A 12,254-nucleotide genomic window follows, 5' to 3' on the forward strand; every position below is an offset into this window, starting at 1 on the left:
GCAGGACAAGTGAGCAGCTGCAGGGCGGCTATCTGTCGCCCCCTGCATGGCCGCAGAATCTGCCGCCTGAGGCGGAATACTCATTCCGCCTCATGGCAGAAGCGGCCCTGCCGCTCCCCCAGGGGTCCAGGGAGGAAGAGGGACCACCACTGCACTGTTCAGCCCCCTCACTGTAGTGCCGGGTGAGTGGGCTGAACAGAGGAGCAGGACCTGCCAGACGGCACAGGAGAGGGATGAAGGACCTTTGGGTCACATGACCCAAAGGTCCTCAATGCTTCTATGTGAAGATCAGCCCGGACTACAGGAGGAGGAGGAGGAGGGGGGAAGCCTGGGAGCCAGTAGCGGATCATAACAGGGGTGTTTCGGGCGGCAGCCCGGGGCCCTGAGCTCCTGGGGGGCCCATGACCACCCAAAAAGACTTATACTTTCAGTGGTGTACTGTCTCCTGGCTACACTTCCGCCATGATTTGCAAAAAATCACTGTTTTTTTATGGCAATTTTGCACTAATCAGGACATCATGACATTATCTGTCCTGTACTATGAACGCCAGGCTAGTGCTACCATAGTTACAGTGGGGTGGGGGGGCCCAGGCTTGGTGAACAGCCCAGGGCCTATGGTAAAGTTAATCCGCCCCTGCTGGGAGCTGTAAGTGCTGTGTATGTGTGTCAGTGAGTGTATATATGTATCTGTGGGTATATGTATATGTCAGTGTGTGTATATATGTATCTGTGTATATATTTATATGTCAGTATGTGTATGTATCTGTGGCTATATGTGTGTGTGTGTATGTCAGCAATGTCTGTAGCACTGGTGTATATGTGTGTGTTTGTGTATGTCAGTAGTGTCTCAAGTGATTGACAGGTTTGCTCCCAAAGATGTTCTGCAGCAGCTTCTATTAATGCTGGGCTCTAATAAAAGAACCCACCATTAATATCTGCTGCATTTTCTTTTATTTCGGGTTGAGTATTTCTTATTACACTGAGATGATTTTCCTGTGTATACATCAGCACTAGTGTAATTACATTACAGCGTATATATGTGTGTATGTCAGTGGCGTATCTGTATATACGTTAATGGTGCCTCTGTGTGTGTATATATGTGCGTCATTGTCTGTGTTTGGCGGGGGGGGCATACAGGATTCATGGGGCCCCGTACAGTTTTTTTGCTATGGGGCCCCATGAATCCTAGCTACGCCCCTGAGTGAGAATGTTATAGCTCATGAATATTTGAAAGCTGTAACTGGTTGCTTGAGGCCCCATACACTTGGCTATCAGTATATGGTATAGTGGGGCTCTCCCAACCATCCACCGACACATGATGGGTCGGGTGTGATATAAAATTACTGCCCTGCCCCTTTGTTTTGGGAGAGATAAGCTGCAACTGAAGCTCTTTGGCTGTGGCTTAATCCTCACCTCCCCTTTAAATACAGTATCGCTTGGCCATGTCGAACGTACCTGTGTATGGGGAGGAAGGGGGCTGGACGGGAGAGATTGAAGGTGTATGGCTACCTTAAAGTATGACTGTTGTTATAAAAAAACTTTTGACATTTCATAGAGACTTGTCAAAAGTTTTGATTGGTCCGGGTCTGAGTGTTCAGACACATACAGATCAGGAGAATGAGCGGGGTGAAGATGCGTTGCAGTGTCAAATTGGCATAGCCTAGAGTGTCTGTGCCCTAGGATTGTGATGCCTCTCCGTCCCTCCTCCTCGTCCTCTTCATCATTAGGAATGCCCCAGGCAGGATTTCTCCTAATCACCACTTGTCTGAACACTGTACAGGTGCCTTAAAGATCCAACACATGTGCAGTGTTCAGGCAAGTGATGAATAGGATAAATCCTGCCCAGGGGCATTACTCATGATGAGGAGGATGGGAAGGAGGGACGGAGGGGTGTCGCAATTCTAGGCCACGCCAATTTGACACAGGGCTGCAAGTTTAAAAGTTGTTTTTTTTAGGACAATAACTGCATCACCTGCCGAACGGACCCCAGCTTTCTTACAGTACAAATGGTATGGGGAGGTCAGATTGTGGGTACATAGTCGCTTTAAGAAGATGAAGTTGCACAGGGCTCTCCTAGCACTGCTGTTAATTACTGGGGTTATATTGTTGTGTCAAGTGTTGACGACATTAATATGGCACCAATATCTGTCCAGAGCCACCCTCTATATGTCAGACAGCCATCCCTCTATATGTCAGACAGCCATCCCTCTATATGTCAGACAGCCATCCCTCTATATGTCAGACAGCCATCCCTTTACATGTCAGACAGCCATCCCTCTATATGTCAGACAGCCATCCCTTTACATGTCAGACAGCCATCCCTCTATATGTCAGACAGCCATCCCTTTACATGTCAGACAGCCATCCCTCTATATGTCAGACAGCCATCCCTCTATATGTCAGACAGCCATCCCTCTATATGTCAGACAGCCATCCCTCTATATGTCAGACAGCCATCCCTTTACATGTCAGACAGTCATTCCTGTGTTCCTAACCTACAATGTGTGTATGTCTGTATGTATGTAGGTTCACGTTGGGCCAATCCAGGGTGATGGTGACAGGTAATGGTAACCTACAGGTAAAAGTGACAGATAATGGTAACCTACAGGTAATGGTGACAGGTAATGGTAACCTACAGGTAATGGTGACAGATAATGGTAACCTACAGGTAATGGTGACAGGTAATGGTAACCTACAGGTAATGGTGACAGGTAATAGTAACCTACAGTATGTGCATATCTGTATGTAGGTTCACGTTGGGCTAATCCAGGGTAATGGTGACAGGCTGGAGCTTTACAGAGAAAAGAAAATCCAATTGATAATATTTTCGCTTGTTTCTTTCACCTACCGTGAACCTGGATGGTGACAAATTGCATAACAAACACCCGTCTGCATAGCTGTGAAAATGTTAGGACTCCATTGTGTTTCTTGGACAAGTCACCACATGTCTGTACAGACCATAGGATAAGTACTGGCTTGTTCACACCTTCACACTGCAGAGCTTTCTATAGTTTTGCTTAGGATCAGCACTGTTCGTGTAAAACTATATCCTTGCTTAAAGATTTGTCTGGGACTGGTTACTGAAATAGATAACTTCAGGAAAATATAGCATTCAACAGATTCAGTGCAAGCCGTCAAAGGTTTGGCCGTGTTCACATTCGACATTAATCAGCTGCTGCATTATTCAAATAGTTTGGTTATACTGAGTAGGGGTCCACCGCAGTATGTTTTCTTGTACAGTACCCCCATCTTTACTGTCATTTATTTAAAAAAAAAACAAAAAAAAAACATTTGACTTTTCAAAATATGAAAAGTTTTGATTTGTTGGAATCTGTGCCGAGACCTCCCATGATCTGGAGATATGGCAAGGCAGTGTTGGACTGGGGTATCTTGGGCCCACCAGAGGATATTATCCTGGGGACCCACCAATGAAGAATCAGTGAGAAACGACATGTCAGTCAGTTTTAGTGCAGGTTCTAAAGCTGGGGGCCCACCGGAGGATCCTCCAGTCCTCTGGTGGGCCAGTCCATTACTGTAGCTAGGAGAAACATGTGGAGGTTCTTTCTCTGACTGCATGAGATGGGTGCATCTCACTGAGGAATCTGCGTGAAGAACATGCTGCTGATTCCACCGCATGCTCCCGCTCGCATCTCCGCCTGTCCCGTAGACTCCATTTTATGCTCAGGCAGATTCCGCCGTCCATTCTTTGAGCTCATGGCGGAATCTGCCAGAGCATAGAATGGAGCCTATGGCATGGGCAGAGAGTCAAGTAGGTGTGTACAGGGCAAGCGGCGGAATACACGGGATGTTCTCTGCACAGATTCCTCAATGTGAACTCACCCTAGAATAAATCTAAACAATAACAAAAAAAATGCTAAATGCTATTAAAGTGTACGTAAGCAATGTGCTGAGGATAGATGTACCACTATATAAACAAACTCAGGCTACACAACATTCAGGTAAGGTGACCATCAGATCACTAGAGAAACCATGATACAGATCTCCCTGGGACAAGACCCTTCTCTCATCTGCTGCAACAAGACAGACTGAGTGCCAAGCTGGGACGGGAGGTGCACTACTATGCATTTCTCCTATTTTAGAGATCACAGTGGTCTCAGCACTGAGACGCTGACCGATTCATTTCTGCATGATATGTCAAATATTTTTTTTTAAATGACAGTAAGGGTACAAACACACACAGCAGATACGCAGCAGATTTGATGCTGTGTTTTTATTTAGATCTAGTCTGCTGCGTATCTGCTGCGTATTGCAGCAGTAAATACGCAGCGTATATGCCCAGGGCTCCAGATGGCGACCAAAATGGTCGCCAATGCGACTGACTTTTTGCAAATGGCGCCCAGATTTATTAATCTGGGCGCCATTTGCGACTGGCCCCGGCGGCGGCGCGCTGTCTCTTTAAGATGCGCGGCTGCCGGGGGTGTCCCGTCCTATCCCCGGCAGCGCGGCGCATCAGTGAGCTGCCTGGGGCCCTGACTTCCGGCACAGGAAGCGCACGTCAGAGACGCTTCCTGTGTCAGAAGTCACAGCCCCGGCGTACAGGAGCTCACTGACGCGCCGCGCTGCCGGAGATAGGATGGGACACCCCCGGCAGCCGCGCATCAGCCGGGGACAGCGTCCGAAGAAGAAGAGGATCGCCGGGGGAGCGGGTTGTCAGGTGAGTTTGTGTGTTTGTTTTTTTTTAAATACTGCTTAGCATAGAGGAAAGGGGGGGGGGGGGGGGGGGGCATCTATAATGGGGGGAAGAGAAGGGGGGGCGAGGGGGCCATCTATAAGGGGGGGAGAAGAGGGGGCATCTATAATGGGGGGGGGGGAGAGGGGGCATCTATAAGGTGAGGGGGTATCTATAAGGGGGGGAGAAGAGGGGGCATCTATAATGGGGGGGAGAAGAGGGGGTATCTATAATGGGGGGAGAAGAGGGGGTATCTATATTGGGGGGGGAGAAGAGGGGGTATCTATATTGGGGGGGAGAAGAGGGGGTATCTATAATGGGGGGGAGAAGAGGGGGTATCTATAATGGGGGGGGAGGAGGGGGCATCTATAATGGGGGGGAGGAGGGGGCATCTATAATGGGGGGGAGGAGGGGGCATCTATAATGGGGGGGGGAGAGGGGGCATCTATAAGGTGAGGGGGAATCTATAAGGGGGGGAGAAGAGGGGGCATCTATAATGGGGGGAGAAGAGGGGGTATCTATAAGGGGGGGAGAAGAGGGGGCATCTATAATGGGGGGAGGAGGGGGCATCTATAATGGGGGGGAGAAGAGGGGGTATCTATAATGGGGGGGAGGAGGGGGTCATCTATAAGGGGAGGGGGCCATCTATAAGTGTAGGGCAAACTGGCTGCAGACACTGGGAGATAGATATATGCACAATTATTATTATCAGGTGTCTGTATTGTAGGGGGTCACTTGCATTAGTCACTAGGTGAGAGATATAGCTATCTATATACACATCTTGTGGGGGGTCACTATGGCTGCAGTCATAAGTCTAGCTCAGTATGTATAGACTGTTGCAAGCTTTTAAAGGGAACCTGTCACCCCCGGTAACGGGGTGACAGGCTCCCAACCCCCCGTTAGAACCCCCTATACTCACCTCATCGCGCCGGGTCCCGCTTCTGGAGGTGGTCAGGTCACGGAGATCTCAGCCGCTGCAGCCCGGCGCGCACACTGAGAGATGAGTCCAACACTCATAGAGAATGACGGAGCGCTGGACTCTCCCGTCATTCTCTATGAGCGTTGGACTCATCTCTCAGTGCACGCCGGGCTGCAGCGGCTGAGATCTCCGTGACCCGACCATCTTCAGAAGCGGGACCCGGCGCGATGAGGTGAGTATAGGGGGTTCTAACGGGGGGTTGGGAGCCTGTCACCCCGGCACCGGGGGTGACAGGTTCCCTTTAAGATCAAGTTCAGAAGAGTAAGCCTCATTAAAAGGCTAGCCAAGTGAGGCTTAAGTACTGAGTCAGACTGTATATGGTTGTCAAGTTGCAAGTTTCCATGTTGAACGTTTTCAAACTAAGAAAAGAAAGAATCTAAAGGAGGAGGAGGAGGCTGCGGCCTCTGCACACAGTAAGTCCCATTTAACATAACATTAATTTTACATGGTTTAAAATGTTGGCGACCAAATATTCTATTTGGCGCCTAAATTTTTCAGGTTAGGAGCCAATGGCTCCTAGGTAAATTTTTTAGTCTGGAGCCCTGTGCCGTGTGTGTTTGTACCCTTATGCTTTGATTTACATAGAGATCCTAACATCAGGTGGACCACTGGCGTGTTATCTGGCCACTTCACCCCATTTACTCACTCCCATAGAGTTACATTAACAAAATGACCTCCAGTCCACCAATAAGCCCCAGTGTTAATTAGCTGATAGGGAGTAGCAGGGAGCAGTAGTGGAGTCCTAACAGAAAAGGCCTTACCCTAACCATACTTCTGCTGAGAGGGTAAAAAAGTTTCGCCTGTAGTGTTGCTTTAGAGGGAAACTAAAGGCCCTATTCCACAAAGCAATTATCAGCCGTATCCCCCTGATATCGGCCGTTACGGGCGATAATCGTGTCATGTAATAGAAGACAGTGATCAGTCGACATGCACAATGTTAAAAGAGCAACAATGAGGATAGCAGCGATATGCTGCCATTGCTCCATGTAATTGGATCGGCGGCAGTAGACGGGCGCTATCTTCTATGGGCAGCCCCACCGGCTCTTACCTGCTCGCTGCCAACGCATGTAATAGCACCGGCGGCAAGCAGTGAACGAGGAGCAAGCGAGTGCTGACCTGACAGGTTGGCACTCGCTTTCTCCCTCTCATCGCCCCACGTAAAACGAGCTTAAGGGTAGCTTTACACTGACAGATTTATCTAACAGATTTTTGAAGCCAAAGCCAGGAATGAATTTGAAAAGAGGGGAAATCTCAAGTCTTTCCTTTATGACCTGTTCCCTGTTTATAGTCTGTTCCTGGCTTTGGCTTCAAAAATCTGTCAGATAAATGGCACCCTAAAAGCAAGTTGGAAGAATTTAAAGGGGTTATCCAGCGCTACAAAAACATGGCCACATTTGCCCAACTTTTGTCTCTAGGTCAGGTGTGGTTTGCAATTAAGCTCCATTTACTTCAATGGAACTGAATTTCAAAACCTGCACCCAACCTGGAGACAAGAGTGGTGCAAAAGTGGCCATTTTTTTGTAGCGCTGGATAACCCCTTTAACATAGGACAATTATTGGACTGTTCGACTGATAATTTCCATGTGTAACAGGTCCTTTAAAATAATTCATCTATAACATTTTCTTTATTTCCAGACTCCTGGGATAGGTTATAAACCTGTGTATTTGATTTGGTGGGATCTGCCATCAGCCACTGAGGTACAGCATGTTGGATTTCTAGATTCCCGATTCTTACCTGGTATGAACGTGCGTGAACATGGTGTCCATGAAGAAATCTTCTGTGTATTTGCAGATTAGGACTGTACAATAATAAAGATCCCATAATCAGAATCTAAACAACCTTAGGCTGTGTTCACACATTCCGTAGACTGTCCATAGCCGGTGACCTGCTGACAATCTTCTATGTTTCTATGACTTGTAGCTACACATTATGGAAGTGCAACCGTAATTGTCCACAGTGCACGGATCTATTTAATATGGAATAGCGATACTTGTTGCAATTTCAGGTCCATAGTAGAACCTGGTCCATAAATAACACAGACAAACATTGACACCCTATAGCAGGGATGGGGAACCTTCGGCCCTCCAGGTATTGCAAAACTACAATTCCCATCATGCCTGGACTGCCAAAGCGAAGCTTTGGCTGTCCAGGCATGATGGGAATTGTAGTTTTGCAACAGCTGGAGGGCCAAAGGTTCCCCATCCTTGCCCTATAGTGTACTCTATGTACACTATAGGGTGTCAATGTTTGTGTTATTTATGGACCATGTTTTTAATGAATGATTAAAAGCTACGTATTAAATTGCCCTACAGTGGTCCTAGTACGTCAGTGACAATAGTAAGAGTTTTTCTGACCAATGGGTCTGACTCTATTGGTGGGAGGCGGTACCCTGTTATCTGTCATTTAGATTTTTTTCATAGTAGAACCTGCTGGATCATGGCCCATAACACTTAGGGACATACAGAACATGTGCATATAGCCTTACTCTTATTTTTCCATGCCTTACCTATTAGCACCCATTGCTCTCCATCTTTCTGTCGGGCCACTCCTGTTCGACTACAGACTTGACCTCCTCCTCCTCACCTGACCTGTCTGTCAGGGACTTTCATAATTCAGCATTAAGCCTGCTTCTGTTATTTATTTACAGTGTCAGAGAGGTTGATATTCAGCATCGTATCTGGGTTGCCCATACCTCCTTTCCTCCACAGCACCATTGCCGCACGGGCTAGGGAGCAGTACAGAAAAGAAGCCTAGCATATATTGGCCACATGACACTATGCTTAGAGTCTGCATCTCTCCATGGGCTCATCAATACCGAGTGCAGAGTATCTCTGGTGAGGTGCACTTTGCCACAAGGGAGCCATTATAAAGTTGGTGTCAGGGTTCACTCAAGTATTCTCCAGTAGGCCAATCGGACACTGGTGGGCACTTTGGGTCCCAGGCGGGTATAAAATAATCCGCCGATGTTTGTTGTTGAAAAGAGGTCGCTGCTGGGAGATGTGCATTCCCCTATCCTCACGAAAAAACATATATACCTCTGGTTATCTGAAATACTGCATATGTTTGCAGCTCTCTCTGTCAAGGGAGAGAGGGGTTACAGCTATGAAGAGATTACCTCCACAGCCCTGTCCTCTGATGTAAGCCCCAGCCTGAAGTGGATCTGCTATGATTTGGAAGGTGAGGGAGACTTCCTGGGTCAGAGTACAGGGCTGTAGACCCCGCTATGCAGACCATACCCCTCCCCGACTCCCTGTCCCACCCAGTACAGGGAGCTCTTAAACCAAAGCAATGCTCTTACACCAAGTTACAATTTTGAAAAACTGTGAGCTCTTCTAGCAAAACGCTCTTAATCCAAGTTACTCCTTAACCAAGGTACCACTGTAGTTGTACTGTCCCAGCGGCTGTACCCACCACTATAATGTTTATCCCGCATCATGTAAACAGTTCTTAATGGTTAACATAGCAAAGGGGCTGTTACATATATCTACTATACTGTTACATGTATCCGCTATACTATTATACTGTTACATGTATACACCATACTGTTATACTGTTACATGTATACACCATACTGTTACATATATCCACTATACTGTTATACTGTTACATGTATCCGCTATACTATTATACTGTTACATGTATACACCATACTGTTATACTGTTACATATATCCACTATACTATTATACTGTTACATGTATACACCATACTGTTATACTGTTACATGTATACACCATACTGTTATACTGTTACATGTATCCACCATACTGTTATACTGTTACATGTATCCACCATACTGTTATACTGTTACATGTATCCACCATACTGTTATACTGTTACATGTATCCACCATACTATTATACTGTTACACGTATCCACATTTGAGCCTTTATTCTGTTCCCCAGAGCCTCTCACACTATAAGGCGGGCCTCACTGCAGAGGCTTCCCCCCAATGTTGGTGAGGCCCGGCTGGGGAGGCAGTTTTCACAGAAGTGATTGTAAGCTGCACAGACCTATCTCTGGCTGACAACATTACTGACACCTTATTAACAAAGTAGTATTTAGCACCAGGCACCTGAGGGCCTGTGCCTAGGGCAGCACTGTTGAGGGGGCAGCACTTAAAGGGGTGGTGTCACAAAAAAATTAGGTCTAAACTTATGCAATCTGTTATTGAAACATCTTTTAAATGTAGAAAAATCCAAAAAAACAGAAAAAAGGAGAAACTGTCCTCGCGCAGACCAAGTGAAAATCTCTAGTTTATTGATACATACGAATCCATAGGTAACGCGTTTCGAGAGTCTTATGCTCTCTTTATCAAACCTCCAGGATGAATAAAAAGCAACACATTGATCCAATCTATATATACTCTCATATAAGCATTAGACATGCCCACATGCGGGCCGTAGCGGAAGTCCAATCATATACAACAATCGTGCAGCCCCACTCCCCATCATATGTTGTAATTCTAGGATATGGCATAGTTCGGATAACATAAATAAATGAATAGAATAGAGATAGATCTCATAAACTCACCATACTCTCCCTCGCAAGCTCTGCGTCCGTCAAGGACCTTTGCGCATGCGCATTCCGATCCTGCGCGCCTAGGTAACCAAAGACGCGTCCGTCAAGGACCTTGGCGCGTGCGCACTCAGATCCTGCGCGCCTAGGTAACCGAGGACGCCTAAGGTCCTATGTCTAATGACCGCAGAGGAGAGAAGGAGGCATTTCTTATCAGGAAATATGGAGAGATTCCTGGACCTATCAGGTTCTATTAGACACAGGTTAGGGTGTCCATGCTGGAAAAAAGGTCAGGAAATTATACATCCTAGAGATGAGTGAACCGGGTTCGGGTTTGAGTCGATCCGAAACCGATCGTTCAGCATTTGATTAGCGGTGGCTGCTGAACTTGGATAAAGCTCTAAGGTTGTCTGGAAAACATGGCTACAGCCAATGACTATATCCATGTTTTCCACATAGCCTTAGGGCTTTATCCAAGTTCAGCAGCCACCGCTAATCAAATGCCAAAAGTTCGGGTTCGGATGGACTAGAGCATGCTCATCTCTAATCCTATCCTATTTTTGTCTAGAATTCAGGCACGGATGCCCTATAGAACCCTATGGGAGCATCCCAAATTTTAGACAGCTCCATATACGCATCCAGAATCTGTCTGGAATTCTGGGTGCACTGCTAGCCAATCCGAACCAGCATTAGCACCCAGGAAAGTGCTGTTGGGTACTGCGTCTGGCCCTTTAACTGTATGTGCTCCTGATCAGGAACGTATACAGTTAATGCGACACTGTGTTTGACAAGGCGATGAGCCATTGACTCCCCGCCCTGTCAGTCACTCATCTGGCTTGAGGCAGCATTATGCCTCCAGTCACAAGAGGCTGCTCTCTCCCTAGCACTTCGGCATACCAGTGGAGAAGACAAGTTGGAGAGATGCACTGCCTGCAAGATACAGGTAAGTATGTGTTTTTATTATTTTTTTTCCTTTTCTGTTTTTACGGTTAGAAAATACTGACCTTCTGAAAGACTTCCTGATCAGTAGGCATGCCTGGGGCCTAAATCTGTGCTCTTTTCTGCCACATACAGGGGGTGTTTTATAAAGCCAAGTTGGTACTGTACTGTATCATTTTTCCCCCCATAGATTTAGTCAGTCCCTGGTCTTCTCTTTGAACTGTAATGCTGATGTTTCCATGCAACAGAGCACACTTTCCCACAATCCCCCTTGCTTACAGACTCATTGGAGACCAACTGCCAGTACTTCCTGGAGATTGCAGTTGAACTGAGCATGCCTGGCTCACTTTAATGGGCTGTAACCAGTGGCAATGGGTTATGTAAACAATACAGTAAGGTGGGGATTACTAAGCCTAGATCTCTCAAACAGTGCAGTGTCAGAGAGGTTTGTACACTTGTAATATGTTTTATTTCACATCCTCCATCAGTTCAGACCGAGTTTTCTTAATGACACAACCCCTTTAAGTTGGTATAGTTCCCACACACAGTCAATATCCCAAATAATTTACATGTGCCTTATTGTCTCTAGGTGACCCCCTACTCCAGATTATTGGACAGTTTGACTGATAATCATCCAGGCTTTTATATAGGGCTCAAAAAGTCTAGACTACATGTCATTCAAATACATGTATAGCTGAGTGTGAGTGCAGGCACATTAGAGCAGAAGCGTGTTTAGCTGAGTGTGAGTGCAGGCACATTATAGCAGCAGTGTGTATAGCTGAGTGTAAGTGCAGGCACATTATAGCAGAAGTGTGTTAAGCTGAGTGTGAGTGAAGGCACATTACAGCAGCAGTGTGTATAGCTGAGTGTGAGCGCAGGCACATTATAGCAGGAATTGAGAGGATAGGAAACACAAGGGCTAACAGAGACTGCAGGTAGCATGAAGGAATGAGCAGAACAGATGTGGTAACATAAATGCAGCACTCTCTGTCCGGGGAGAAAGGGGTTACAGCTATAAAGAGATTACCTCCACAGTCCTGTCCCCTGAAGTGGATCTGCTATGATTTGGAAGGTGAGGGAGACTTCCTGGGTCAGAGTACAGGGCTGTAGACCCCGCTATGCAGACCA

Source organism: Dendropsophus ebraccatus, chromosome 6 (assembly GCF_027789765.1).
Source record: "Dendropsophus ebraccatus isolate aDenEbr1 chromosome 6, aDenEbr1.pat, whole genome shotgun sequence".
Classification (NCBI taxonomy): Eukaryota; Metazoa; Chordata; class Amphibia; order Anura; family Hylidae; genus Dendropsophus; species Dendropsophus ebraccatus.